This window comes from Hipposideros armiger, unplaced genomic scaffold, assembly GCF_001890085.2.
Source record: "Hipposideros armiger isolate ML-2016 unplaced genomic scaffold, ASM189008v1 scaffold_1097, whole genome shotgun sequence".
NCBI lineage: Eukaryota > Metazoa > Chordata > Mammalia > Chiroptera > Hipposideridae > Hipposideros > Hipposideros armiger.
Genome location: NW_017732447.1, coordinates 121,889 through 134,420, shown reverse-complemented (window position 1 = coordinate 134,420; position 12,532 = coordinate 121,889). Strand labels below are relative to the sequence as shown.

Sequence of the window (12,532 nt, the reverse complement as noted above, 5' to 3'; positions counted from 1 at the left end):
AGACAAGTTGCTGTCCTTTTGTTCTTCAGTCTAGTTGTGAAGGACGTCACTTCACTGGCCCATGTTGATATTATCATTGTGCTCTTCCCGGGTGAGGCAAATGGTCACTGGTCACTGGATGGCCGCTCACTGCTGCTCTTAGCAGTTCACACTGGCTGCCGGCCACTTAACGCTGGCTGTCAGCCACTCACGGTAGCTTTACAGCAGCCCACTACAGCCTCACTGCAGCCTATGCCTTCGCTGGCAACTCAAGGCAGCCCAGCTCCAGGTTGAGCTGTTGTTCACCATCTTAGCTGTAGAGGGCACAGCGTCACTGGCCCTCATGTGGGACCTGAACTGGGGCCCTGCTGCTCAGAGCTGGCATCCCAAGCCAGCTCTTAACCAACTCACTAATAGGTAGACTCTCAATAATTGTTGCTATAAAGGATTTAAGAGCTAGGACACTGGGCTCTGCCTTTTGCTAGCTGTGTGACCTTGGGCAAGTCCTATAGCTTCTTTGAGCCTTGGCTTCTCATTTGTAAAGCGGGAATAATAATATGTACCCATCAGAGTTGTGGTGAGGAACAGATTTCAGGCTGTTGGAGTTAATGGACCAAAAATAAACAAAGTCTAGTGACTAATACAGAGTTGCCAATCTTTTATTTTTCCAAGTAGAAATGTTCCAAAATAGAAACTGTCATCTACCATCACAACAGAAAGAGTATTTTAACACACAAAAACTAGGAAGGATTAATTTCTTTAAATGAATATATCTTTAAAGAAAAATGTTTTCCAATGTCTTTATTTTAGACTGGTGAAAACTTTCCTCTTGTGCCAGAGAACTAGGCCATGTCCAGCCTTTGAAAACTATTAATTTGGAGGATTAAGTGAGATGTGTGTAAATAGCTGAGCATAGACACTGACACACAGGAAACACTAAATATTAACTGCTGCTCTTTAATATTATTTTTGTCATTATTATCAATTAAAATACCTATTTCCATTAGAAAGTTTCATGAATGAACAAATGCCTATGTTTGTAATCAGTGGAGCTAAAGAAGTAAAAGAGGTAATGATACGAGAAACTAACCAAAGGCTTTGGAATAAGAATATTATTGGCAACCGTTCACTGAGAACTTCCTACATTTCAGGTGCTCCTGTAAGTATTTTACATGTATGACCTCATTTGTGCTTCGTAAAAACCCCATTTATACAGATAAAGCAGCTGAGGCATGGAGAGGTAATGGACTCTGTCCAGGTCACCTAGTGGTGAGGCTTGATTACAACCCAGGCAGTCACTCCATCACCATGATCTCCTGCCTCCCTATAATAAAGATAAAATATGTTATAAATCCCAGTGTAAATAAAGATATTGTATGAATAGAAAGAAGTACAAGATAATTGAGAGAAAAAGCAACACACTGTCATTGAACTAGATATGAGGCAGCAAAGAGAGGCATTAGAAGATGGGCACATGGTCCCATAGTCATATCCAGTTTTAGGTAGAAATGTCATGCTCTAGAAATGTGTCATACCATTTTAAGTGCAGCTGAAGAATTTGATGTGTCAGAGGCTTGGCACATCACCTTTATTTTCTGCTGGGCTTCTCCAACTGGGTTTTCTGAAGTGTGACATACCTTTGATAGTGATGGTTGGAAGAAGTGAAGGGGAAGAATATTTGGTTCTGAGTCTTGTTTTTAATCCATGGTGTTGCCAAGGCAGCAAAAGAAAAGTGCTGTGAGGGCACTGTGCCAGCTGCAGTAGAGGCGAGAGGCCAGGCAGGTGAGGTAGCCTGCTTGCCACTAAATCACCTGCACGGAGCCCAGGTTAATGACTATATCTCCCTGCGAAGAACCACTGCTTTATTGCTCTGCCCCAGCTCCATGGCAGAGGGGCCAAAAGCCAGCTCTGGACATGGGCCTGTGCAGAATATAATGAAACAAAAGGTCACATTTTCCCAGAGCCCCACTGCCAACGCGTGGCCAGCACCCAGCAGAAATTGGCAGTAGTGGCCACTCAAACCTCCCTCTAGCCAAAAGCAGAGTAACTACCTTCTTGGAGATGGTTCAGTCACAGTCATGCCCTGGATTATTCCCAAGCTGGCTGTCCACAGCAGGGACCCGCGCAGGACCCTGCAAGGCCCTGGTGTCGTGGAAGGGGCTGCCAACTCAAGTTACTCTTTTGAGGACTGGAGACCTCTCTGCCAGGTTGTTGAGGTTAAGCCTCTGAGGTTCATGGGATGCCAAATCACACAGGCTTTCCATCATCTCATTATTAATCTTGTTTCTTATTAACCCAAACACTGTAGCCTTGACTCCAGCGCCACTCAGCACAAAATGATATTCTCCTTGGGGCTCAAATTGATAGCATTTTCTGTGTTCCAGGCATTGCTCTAAGCACTTTATGTGGATAATCTACTTCTCACAACCACCCTTTGCAGAAAATGACAGGCAAGCTTAAAGAGGTGAAGTCACTCAGCAAGAGGCCACACAGTGAGTGTGCTTACAGCCCAGGTTAATTCCAAGATCTAAGAGCTTTAGCCACATAGCAGTACCTCTCTCCCATGAGGGTTGTGAAAAGAATTATTATTTAAGTGATAGTGTCTCTGTTTTCTTCCCAAATATATTACAAGCTCCTTGAGGGACTGGACCAGGTGCTTCCACAGTGTCTCAGTCAGCTTGGGCTGCTACAACAAACACTGCAGACTGGGTGGTTTAAACAACAGGCATTTATTTCTCGCAGCTCTGGAGGCTGGAAGTCTGAGATCAGGGTGCCAGCATGGTCGGGTATTGGTGAGAGCCCTCTTATGTACTCACATGGCTTTCCTTGGTGGGTGCATACAGAGAGAAATCGCTTTCTCTTCTTATAAGAACACTCATAATCCCACCCATAAGGGCTCCATCCTCATGACTTAATCACCTCCCAAAAGCTCCACCTCCTAATACCATCACACTGGGGGTTAGGATTTCTACATACTAATTTGGGAGGGGACACAAACATTCAATACACACCACATAGCATTCGTCCGTGCATTTGGGAAATATTTTATTGAGCACATATTATGTACTAAGGACTGCACTAAGCATCTCCCAGTACAAAGAGAGAAAATCATCAAAAGACAAAGAACATTGAAAATGTTCTCTGGGAACTAATAGTCCTATGAGGATAATACCCAGGGAAGTCCATGAGTTATAAAATAACCGAGTCTACCTGGCATGACATATGCCATTCTAGCAGATCTTAGCAGTTATTAATAGACTATTAACATATTTTATTTTAAGTGCAATGAACGATAGTGCTATTCTCAGATAAAAATACTTAAATTAGTCCAATGCTGGGTGTGGCATAATCAGAAATACATATTTTGTCCTTGTCCTCGGTTCCTGACACAGAGTTTCTAAATCCCTCGGAATTTCCTGAGTGATAGGAATGCTAGGAATGGTTTTTGTTCTAATGAGGCGCTGCAGGTGAGCCCCCAGGTAGCTTCAGGATGGGACATGTTGCCAGGCAGACCAAATGTTGATCAGAAGTCTAGAACTTTACCCATCCCATCCCCCCATCCCCTCTACCACCTCCAGGGAGGGGAGAGGTGCTGGAGATTCAGTTAATCATCAATCATGCTTATGTGATGAAACCGCCATAAAAATCCCTAAATAACAGGTTTTTGGAGAGCTTCTGGTTTGTTCTATGCATCTTTTTCATATGGTCTTTGCTGAATTTTATCCTTTATAATAAAACAATAATAGTAAGTAAAGCATCTTCTTGAGTTCTGTGAGTCATTCTAGCAAATTATTAAACCTGAGGAGGGGATTGTAGGAACTCCCAATTTCCAGCTGGTCTGTCAGAAGAACAAGTGCCTTGGGATCTGTGATTGGCATTTGAAGTGAGGACAATCTTCTAGCACTGAGCCCTTTAACTTGTGGGATTTGATGCCAACTCCAGGTATTATAGTTATAGTGCCATAACTGAATTGAACTGTAGGATATCCAGTGGGTGACTAGAGAATCAGAGCATTGGTCACTGGTGTTGAAAAACACCTCAGTGGCCTTTTTGAGAGAGCAACATAAATTTGTCCATCATTAAACATGAACCTCAGAAGATACAAACATCTGACAAAATGTGTGGCAGGCTCAAAAGTGCATACAATTTCATTTTTATAAATTGTATTAAGGTCAAAATAAGACATGAGTGTTTAAAGATTTTATGTTTTCAAGTTTCTGTTTAGGTTATTACAATGGCCTCTTAACTTATCTTCCTGCTTCTACCCTGGTCCTGCTTGAATCATTCATATATGAAGCATCCACTAAGCACTTGCAGCCCTTTCTCTCATTTAATCATTATGATAGCCCCAGCTCTCCTGCTTTCTAATTTACACAGTACCCACACTCTGCTCCTTTCTGTTCCACATACTCACAGAGCCCTTTACCACCTGTGGACCTTCGTATTTTCTGTTCCCTTGGCCCAGGATGCTCTTACTCATGTGCATCTGTCAGGTGTCAGTGCAAACATCACCTCTTTGGAGAGCCTGCCCTTGACCACTCAGTCTAAGCATCTCCCTCCAATTTGATATCTTTTCCTGCTGATGAGTTCTTGCTGACAAGGACTTATTGGAGCCTGTTATGCTTATGGCCAAGATACATAGTCATTTCTGATGCCTTCCTTAACTTGGTTCAGAAAAAATCAGTTGCTCTGCTCTGTGCTCCTATGTCATTTGCGCTGAGGTCTATTATGTAAATATGTATTGGGGCACAGTTGTGTGCTGGTAAACTCAGGCAGACCCTAAAGCCAGACTGCCTTGGTTTGCTCTTGACTGGCCACATAAGTTACTGAACCACTCTGGGCTTTAGTTTCCTCATGTGTAAAATGAAGATGTTAATAGTATTTCTGACAATGCTATCCATCTTACCAGGCTGTTGGAAGGATCTGATGAGCTGTTACATGTGAAATGTGGTGACAATCTCTGGCATGTAGAAAGGCATTAAGTGTGTTAGCTATTTTCCTGCTCCACTGGATTTCTGAGGGTAAAGGGTGTAGATCCTTTTCATCTCTGTAATTCCAGAGCCTGGCCCAGTGCCTGGCCCACTCTGGTTCTCAGAGAGTGCTGCTGAGTGAATGGATTGCACAGATGAGGAAACTGAGGCGCAGCACAGTTAAGGGACATGTCCATGGCCTCATTGGAACACGCACCCAGGGCCTTGTGAGCTCCAGGCCAGTGCTCTTAGGTTGGCCATTGAGTTGCTAGGCCATGGTGGAGTGAGCTATTCTGTCTGTATGCCTTCGTAAGGAAGACACGGTGCATTTAAACTCACTTTTCAGGTTGTCTCTTATGTCATTTATGAAAGTGACATTTACAGGTACAGAACATAAAAAAAAATTAATGTAAGTGTAAACTTCTGAAATTACTGTGATTTAGGGAATGATAGGTGTTATTTTTTCACAAGTTTTATATAATGTGAGTGCATGCTATGGAATAATGTGAACAAAAGTTGTAAATAAACCTGATGAGTATTTAGTTCTAAAATGGGGCACGGATGGCAGTGTATGCCTTATCTTTCAAATATTTGCAAAATGTGTGGTATTTCTAGCAGCTTAAATGTGAGATATGTTCTCACAATATTTATTGGCCTCAGGCACTGTGAAACAGAGGCTTACTTATGTTTTGGAGCTCTGATTTAGAACCTCTATTCCCCAAGTGTGTGTGTGCTATAGAGAGGCAGAAGGGCAAGGTAGGATCTAACTTCCTTCCCTCAGAACTAAAGCCTCATGTTCTCCACATGCAGGTGTCTACCATGCCCTGAATCTGGGCTCAGTGGTAATTTGAGGGGGAATTTAAAGGGCCCACATCCATTGCAAATTAGCTCTGTTGTTGGGTCCACACTGAGCTGGGTCCCAATGCCAGTTAAAGGAACCAACTTATTGATTGCCCTCTCTATGTTCAGCTCTTACATGCTTTATTTCATAAGAATTTCACATGTGGTGAAACAGATGACCAGAGAGGTTAAATGACTTGACTTAACCAGATTCAAAACCTGGTGCATGGTGAAAATTCAAGTGTCCATCAACTGGTGACTGGATAAATAAAGGTGGTCTATCCATATACTGCAATATTATTCAGCTATAAAAAGGAACAAAATAATGATACACGTTCCGTGTTAGCCAGGATTCTCTAGAGAAACAGAACCAATAAGAGATAGATATGTATTAATACATAACATGTATTAATATATAGTATATTAATATTTAAATATTATATACAAGGTCTGGCATTTAAGTTCGCAAATTTGCAGCAACAATGTTGTTAACCTTTTTTTGATATCAGAGGGATTATTCATTATGAATTTGTACCAAATGGACAAACAGTTAACTAAGTTTACTATTAGGAAGTGCTGAAAAGACTGTGTGAAAAAGTTAGATGACATGAACTTTTCGCCCTCCCTCCTCACCTGACCTGGCCCCCAATGACTTCTTTCTTTACCTGAAGATAAAGAAAATATTGAAAGGAAGTCATTTTGATGACATTCAGGACATTAAGGGTAATATGACAACAGCTCTGATGGCCATTCCAGAAAAAGAGTTCCAAAATTGCTCTAAAGGGTGGACTAGGCACTGGTGTCAGTGCATAGCTTCCCAAGAGGAATATTTCGAAGGTGACCATAGTGATATCCAGCAGTGAGGTANAAAAAAAGTTATATCTGATCACATCAGACATGAACCTGATCTTATTGTAGAACCCTTGAAGGTGCTTATTATTCTTAAGAGAAGAATCAGATACTTAACTAGACCCTGAAGGCCCTGTCTGGTTTGGTTTTGCCCAGCTCTCAGCTCCCCTCTCACCAAAATGCCTCTGCTCTCCAGTGTCTCAGTCCCTCCTGCGTCCCAGTCTTTGCCGGAGATCTCTTCCTCATCCTCCTCACTCCTCACTCCTCAATCTAGGTCAATTTCCCTTATTATTCACCCTTAAAGAGCCTTATTTTTCTCCTGAGTCTATTGACCCATATTCAGTATCACACATTCACTAGAGTGATTGATTTGATTGATTAATGTCTGGCTTTCGGCTAGACTCTAACTTCATGCAGGCTTGGAGCATGTACATCTGTGTTTGCTTTTCCATGTATCTGGACCTTGCTCATAGCAAGCCGTTCAATAAATATTTGTTAAGGAGTAAATGGACCCCTGGGAAATGGATTAAAGAAATAGATCTATAGGTTGATGCAGGTGCCTCTAAGTCTTGGGTCAAAGAAATATTTTCTTTGAACAAACAAGATTCAAGGACACCATAAATTGCAGAGGCGTATGTCCTGTTAGGCCACAAAATATATCCCTCCCCAAAGGTTAGGGCTTGGCAATTCCTGAACCCTATGTTGAAAGCCAGCTGCCTGCCCACACTTTTGAAAACACGGTGATACAGTAACCCTCAAAGGCAAAGTCCAAGGACACGACTTTGCTGTCAGGGCTCTCTGCCTGACTGCAGCTTTAATAGCCTGTTCTCCAAATGTGCACTGATGTCAGTGGGAGTTCCTTGTGCTCAGCGTGTCTGACTCAGCCTTCACAGTGCAATTTGGAGAAAGGGATTTAGTCTGAAGACATTTCACCTGCTATCTCTTTGGAGGCTTAAAGTGAAATTTAACACTTATACTTGTTTTTTGCTTTTTGTTTTTTTTTGTCCTGATGTAATTTAACCTTCATTTGCTGTTGCATTTGTAGTTCTTCCCTATAATTTACAAACTATTAAATAAAAACCTGAATGTGGAGCTGGGACTGGGGAAGAGGTTACAGATCAAGTTCTTTTTAGTCTTTCAACGAAGTTCCAAACTGGCATAGTTAAAGGTACAAGGAGAAATATTTTGTCACTTTAGGATACAATTCAGACTGCAGGATTTAAAATATTTTATGCCGAGAGTGATGTCAGAAACATGGCTGCATGAGGGGTCTCCCTTGATATCTCCCCTTGAAGTTACACAAGGTGAACAGCTATATTTCAACAAAGGATCCCCTACACAACACACAAACACATCTGAGGGATTCTTGCATCAAAACATCTGAAGGTGGGCGAATCAGGGTGAACAGAGGAGGAGGGAAGGGAGAAGTGCAGAGACATGGGCCATGGGACAAAGTGCTACAGCTGTCATCTAATAGCCTTCAGTGCCAGGCAAAAAACAGAGCCATGGAGCATGGCCACGTCTCCCATCCCCTCCCAGAGCTTGCCTCCCCCACACCCTCATAGTGCTAGCAATGGGCTCCAGAAAAAAATGGCAGCAGTATNTTTTTTGTTTCAGTTCTTATTTTCTCTAATTCTGGCTGGTCCTTTTTATGTTTTCTATCTCTATTTTTATGTTTCTTATCTCTTTGTTGAAGTTCTCCCTGAGATCACTGAGCATCATTATAACAAGTGTTTTGAACTCTGCATCTGGTAGAATGCTTGTCTCCATTTAGTTTAGGTCTTTTTCTGGAGCTTCGTTCCGTTATTTCCTTTGGGACATGTTTCTTTGTCTCCCCTCTTGGCTGCCTCCCTGTGTTTGTTTCTATGTATTAAGTAGGGCTGCTATGCCTCCCATTCTTAGTAGAGTGGCCTTATGTAGTAGGTGTCCTGTGGGACACAGTGTTGTAGTCTCCCTGGTCACCTGAGCCAGGTGCTCCAGGTGTGTCCCTTGTGTGGGTTGTGTGTGTGGGTTGTGTGTGCCCTCCTGTTGTAATTGAGCCTTCGTTGCTGTTTTTACATCAATGGGAGATTGATTAGTTCAGAGGACTGCCCATGACTACAGTGGAGGAACTGTTGTGCAGGGGCTGACTGTACAGAGCAAGGTTTACTTTAGTAGGGCTCTGCTGCCTGCCCACTCTGCACTTTGGGTGTGTTGTCTGCAGAGGCAGCTGGGTGGTGCTCCAGATCAGTCTAGTCCCAAGTAGACCACTAGGTATGCTGGTCCTAGGGCCTCCTGGGAGAGGTACCACTGCAGACCAAGTTCAGCCGCAGCCTGTCTCTGCCCAGGGACACCTGGCATGAGCCAAAAAGCAATCCGCAGATGGCAGCCACCTGTGCTGAGCCTTGGAGGTGCTTAAAGAGACTAACCCAAAAACTGAGGCTGAGTGTTGCCAATGTTGGACTTTGGGCTGCTCAGCAAGAGGTATGGGTCCCACCAAGACGAGATGCTGCTTGTTTGGATTTTGTGAACCTGTGAAAGATTTTTGGAAAGTCCACAGCATAAGCCAAGATAGGCTGTTTGTATGGAAAAGCCACTGGAAGTAGCTTGGGTGGGTCCTCTGTTTGGATGGCACAGGGTCTCAGGAAATCATTNTCTCATCTTCAGCCTGTCATTGTAGGGGCTGGATTTTCACCGCCTGGTGCTGGGCCAGCTTTGGGTTGTCCCATCTCAGGGAGCTGGTCAGGCTGAGCTGTGTCAGGTGCTGTCAGCATCCTCTTCCCCACTCACTTTCAGTCCTTTTCCCCGTAGGCGTTTCCTCACTCTCCTACCCTACTCCTGATGTACCTGTCCTACCCTCTGACTCCCTGTACAAGTCAAAGTATCCCCAACGTTACAATTAGTCCTCTGCAGAAATTGAGTGACAGCCTCTCATTCTAGCCTTCCTTGCCCTTCCTAACTGGGTCTATCTTCCCAGAAAACATGCGGACATCACCCACCCTACCCTAATTAATCTTTCCAACCTGTGCATCTGGGAGAAATGGTGTAGCAGGGAAGCAGCCATATAATCTAAAACAGAGAAGAACTGAAATCACAGGAATTTTGAACACAGGAGGAAAGAAGAAGAAACCATTACAAGTTCACAGGAATATGTTTGGGGACCCTTGGGGTCTTACAGCACCTCTGAAATCACATGATGCAGGAAGCTATGCCTTCCATCCATGACCCCCATCCCAAGGCCCCTGTCTTTTCCTGTGGGTGCTTAATGCCACTGAACCCCTTCTTCCTGCCTACACCATCCACATACCACCCTGTCAGCAGCTTTCAGACACTGGAGACAGGGTACAACCTGCTCATTTCTTGAATAAGCAGCCATATTTCATTTGGCATGACTTTTCCCAAAGTCCCTGCCTGAACAGAATAATGTCATTGGATGTGTAAAGGGAAAACAGAGCCCGTTTCATCTTCCAGGCTGTCCCTAGGAGAGATGGTATAGTAGGGGAGTAGGCCCGAGTGAGGCCAGGCTCACCTGTGCAAGACAGGCTGATAGAATGAGTTGGAGCCCATTGGACCGCCCAGGGCAGGGTGGGGTAGGGGGAAGAGAAGTACAGAAGCTGGGAAATAAGCTCAATGCTTTGTCCTGGAAAAAATCAATCTCTTGCTGATTGAGAGCATCGAGCAGTTTCCACCTGCCTACAACATGGATGAACCTTATAATTCAGTGGCATTGGGTACATTCGCAGTGCTGTGCAACCATCACCACTGTCTGGTTCCAACCACCTCTCAAGCCTACCAGGTCCTACAGCAGATACAAAGAAAAACAAGACCCAGTAGATGCTCTCAGGGAGACTTTGCTTGAGGGGGGGAGGCAGGAGAGAAGGTGCAACTCTAGGTGCATATGTTTGATGAGCAGTCGTGTAATACATGGGGATTCAGAGGAGGGGGCGCCCTGGGACCTGAATGAGAAGGCCTCTTGGAGAAGCCAAACCTGAAGGAATGGGTGAAATTTGGAATGTGAAGGACAGAGACGTTCTAGATGGAGGCCCCTTGTGACAAGTCAGGGGATGGTGAGTGGAGGAGACTGGCTGAAGCAGAGGATAGAAATGGCAGAGCAAATGTCGGAGAGGAAAGGGCAGGGCAGTGTGGTGAAGGCTTGACTAGCTGTGTGCCTTTGTGTGACCTTGTACCTAGTGTTCTCACTCCCCCAAATGGCCATGACAAGACCTTGCAGTGCTAGAACTCAGGGAGATGCTTGATATGAAGTCTTAACCCAATACTAGGCACTCTTTGAGCCTCAAAACTGTCAGTTTTGCTTCTGCTTTCCTGGGACGAGCTGCTTGGGCATTATCCTGCAGGCTGTGTGCATCCGCAAGGGTTGATGAGCGGGAAAGGACTTTCAAAACTGTGACAGAGAATTATAAAGGTTGTGAAAGGGCCTGGAGGAAGGTTAACCCAAGCCTGCTCTGATAGAGTCTGTCAAGGGCCAAAAGCTCTAATGGGATACACTTGAGGTCCTGGGTGCTGGGCAAGTTACCGGAATGAGAAGCCTTTCTGTGATCCCTCAGACCCTGCATGAGGCAATCAGAACGTTGTTTGAAATGTTTTCCCGAAAGCTCTCTAGAGCTCTTAGGCAGTGGGGCTGCCAATCGCTAGTCCCCCAGGCGGAAGCAGAAAATGTGGGATAGAATGTGAGAGACTTTACCCTGCCTTATCAATCATCATTGCCAGCCATTTTTCACTCCAGCTAAAATTTAGTAGATACATTAAAACACATCCAGGCCCAATAAAATCTAGTTTGAGGTTTAAAATATAGCTTGTCAGATGAGTATTTAGTGCTGTGTTTTAATATGCGTAAGTACAAACCAGAGTTTAATGTGGAGGTTAAAGTACACATTAGCAATTTCATAAGTGATCTAAAATCATGGTGTACACGAGCAACTTGAGAGGAAGGAGTAGCATTGGGGAGAGAGGGAATCAAAATGTCACAAAACCTCTGGATCATTTTTCTTTATTCCCCTAAGTAGGGCTTTAAATTCCCAGGTGAATGCACAATGAAGTTTCCTCCTCCTATTTATTATTTTTTGTTATGTTTTTTTATTAGTTTCAGGTGTATAAAACAATGTAATAGTTAGACATTTATACTCCTCACAAAGTGATAGCCCCCTCCCCTAATCTACTCCTCCTCTGACATTGTATATAGCTGTTACAGTTCCACTGACTCTATTCCTTGTTCTGTATTCCACATCTATGACTATCTATCTATCTATATCTATCTATCTATCTATCTATCTATCTATCTATCTATCTATCTATCTATAGTAGTTGACAATCAGTATTCTTCAGCTTCAGCTTCAGGTGTACACTGCAGTGGTCAGGCCTCTACACTGTCCATGAAGTGGTCTCCCTAATAAGACAAGTGTCCATTGGATATCCTACAAAATCTTTACAACATTATTGATTATATTCCCAAACTGTCTTTCGCATCCCCGTGGCAATCTTGTGGTTACCCATTGTGCTTTCTATTGTTATGTTTTATTGAGATAGAATTCACATAATACAAAATCAACCTTTTTACAGTGTATAATTCATTAGCATTTAGTTCCTCAACAGTGCTGTGCATCAATCTCCTATGTCTAGTTCCAAAACATTTCTATCACCCGAAAAGGAAACCCTGCACCATTAAGCAGTCACTCCGCATCTCGCCTCCCTACGGTTCCTGGTAACCACTAATCTGCTTTCTGTCTCCATGGATTTACCTATTCTGGATCTCAGTCTTTCACTTTATTTGTAAAATTTATTTATTGTTTTGTTTTTTATTCTTTCTTGTAATCCATAGAAGCTGTGTGTTTCTCTGGACCACAAGCAATGCCTGCTGCTTTGGAAGAATTCAGAAGTTGCGATGCTGGGAGCCAATA

At 43.5% G+C, this 12,532-nt stretch overlaps 1 long non-coding RNA gene across 1 annotated transcript in view; it reads left to right on the top strand.

Annotated features, from left to right (window-relative positions):
* Positions 1–12,522, top strand: part of LOC109376314 (uncharacterized) — a 78,547-nt gene extending 66,025 nt beyond the window's left edge. The window contains exon 4 of the long non-coding RNA XR_002122717.1: positions 12,454–12,522. This is a non-coding gene — a long non-coding RNA (uncharacterized LOC109376314). The remainder of the gene's footprint in view (positions 1–12,453) is intronic.
* The last annotated feature ends 10 nt before the right edge of the window (positions 12,523–12,532 follow it).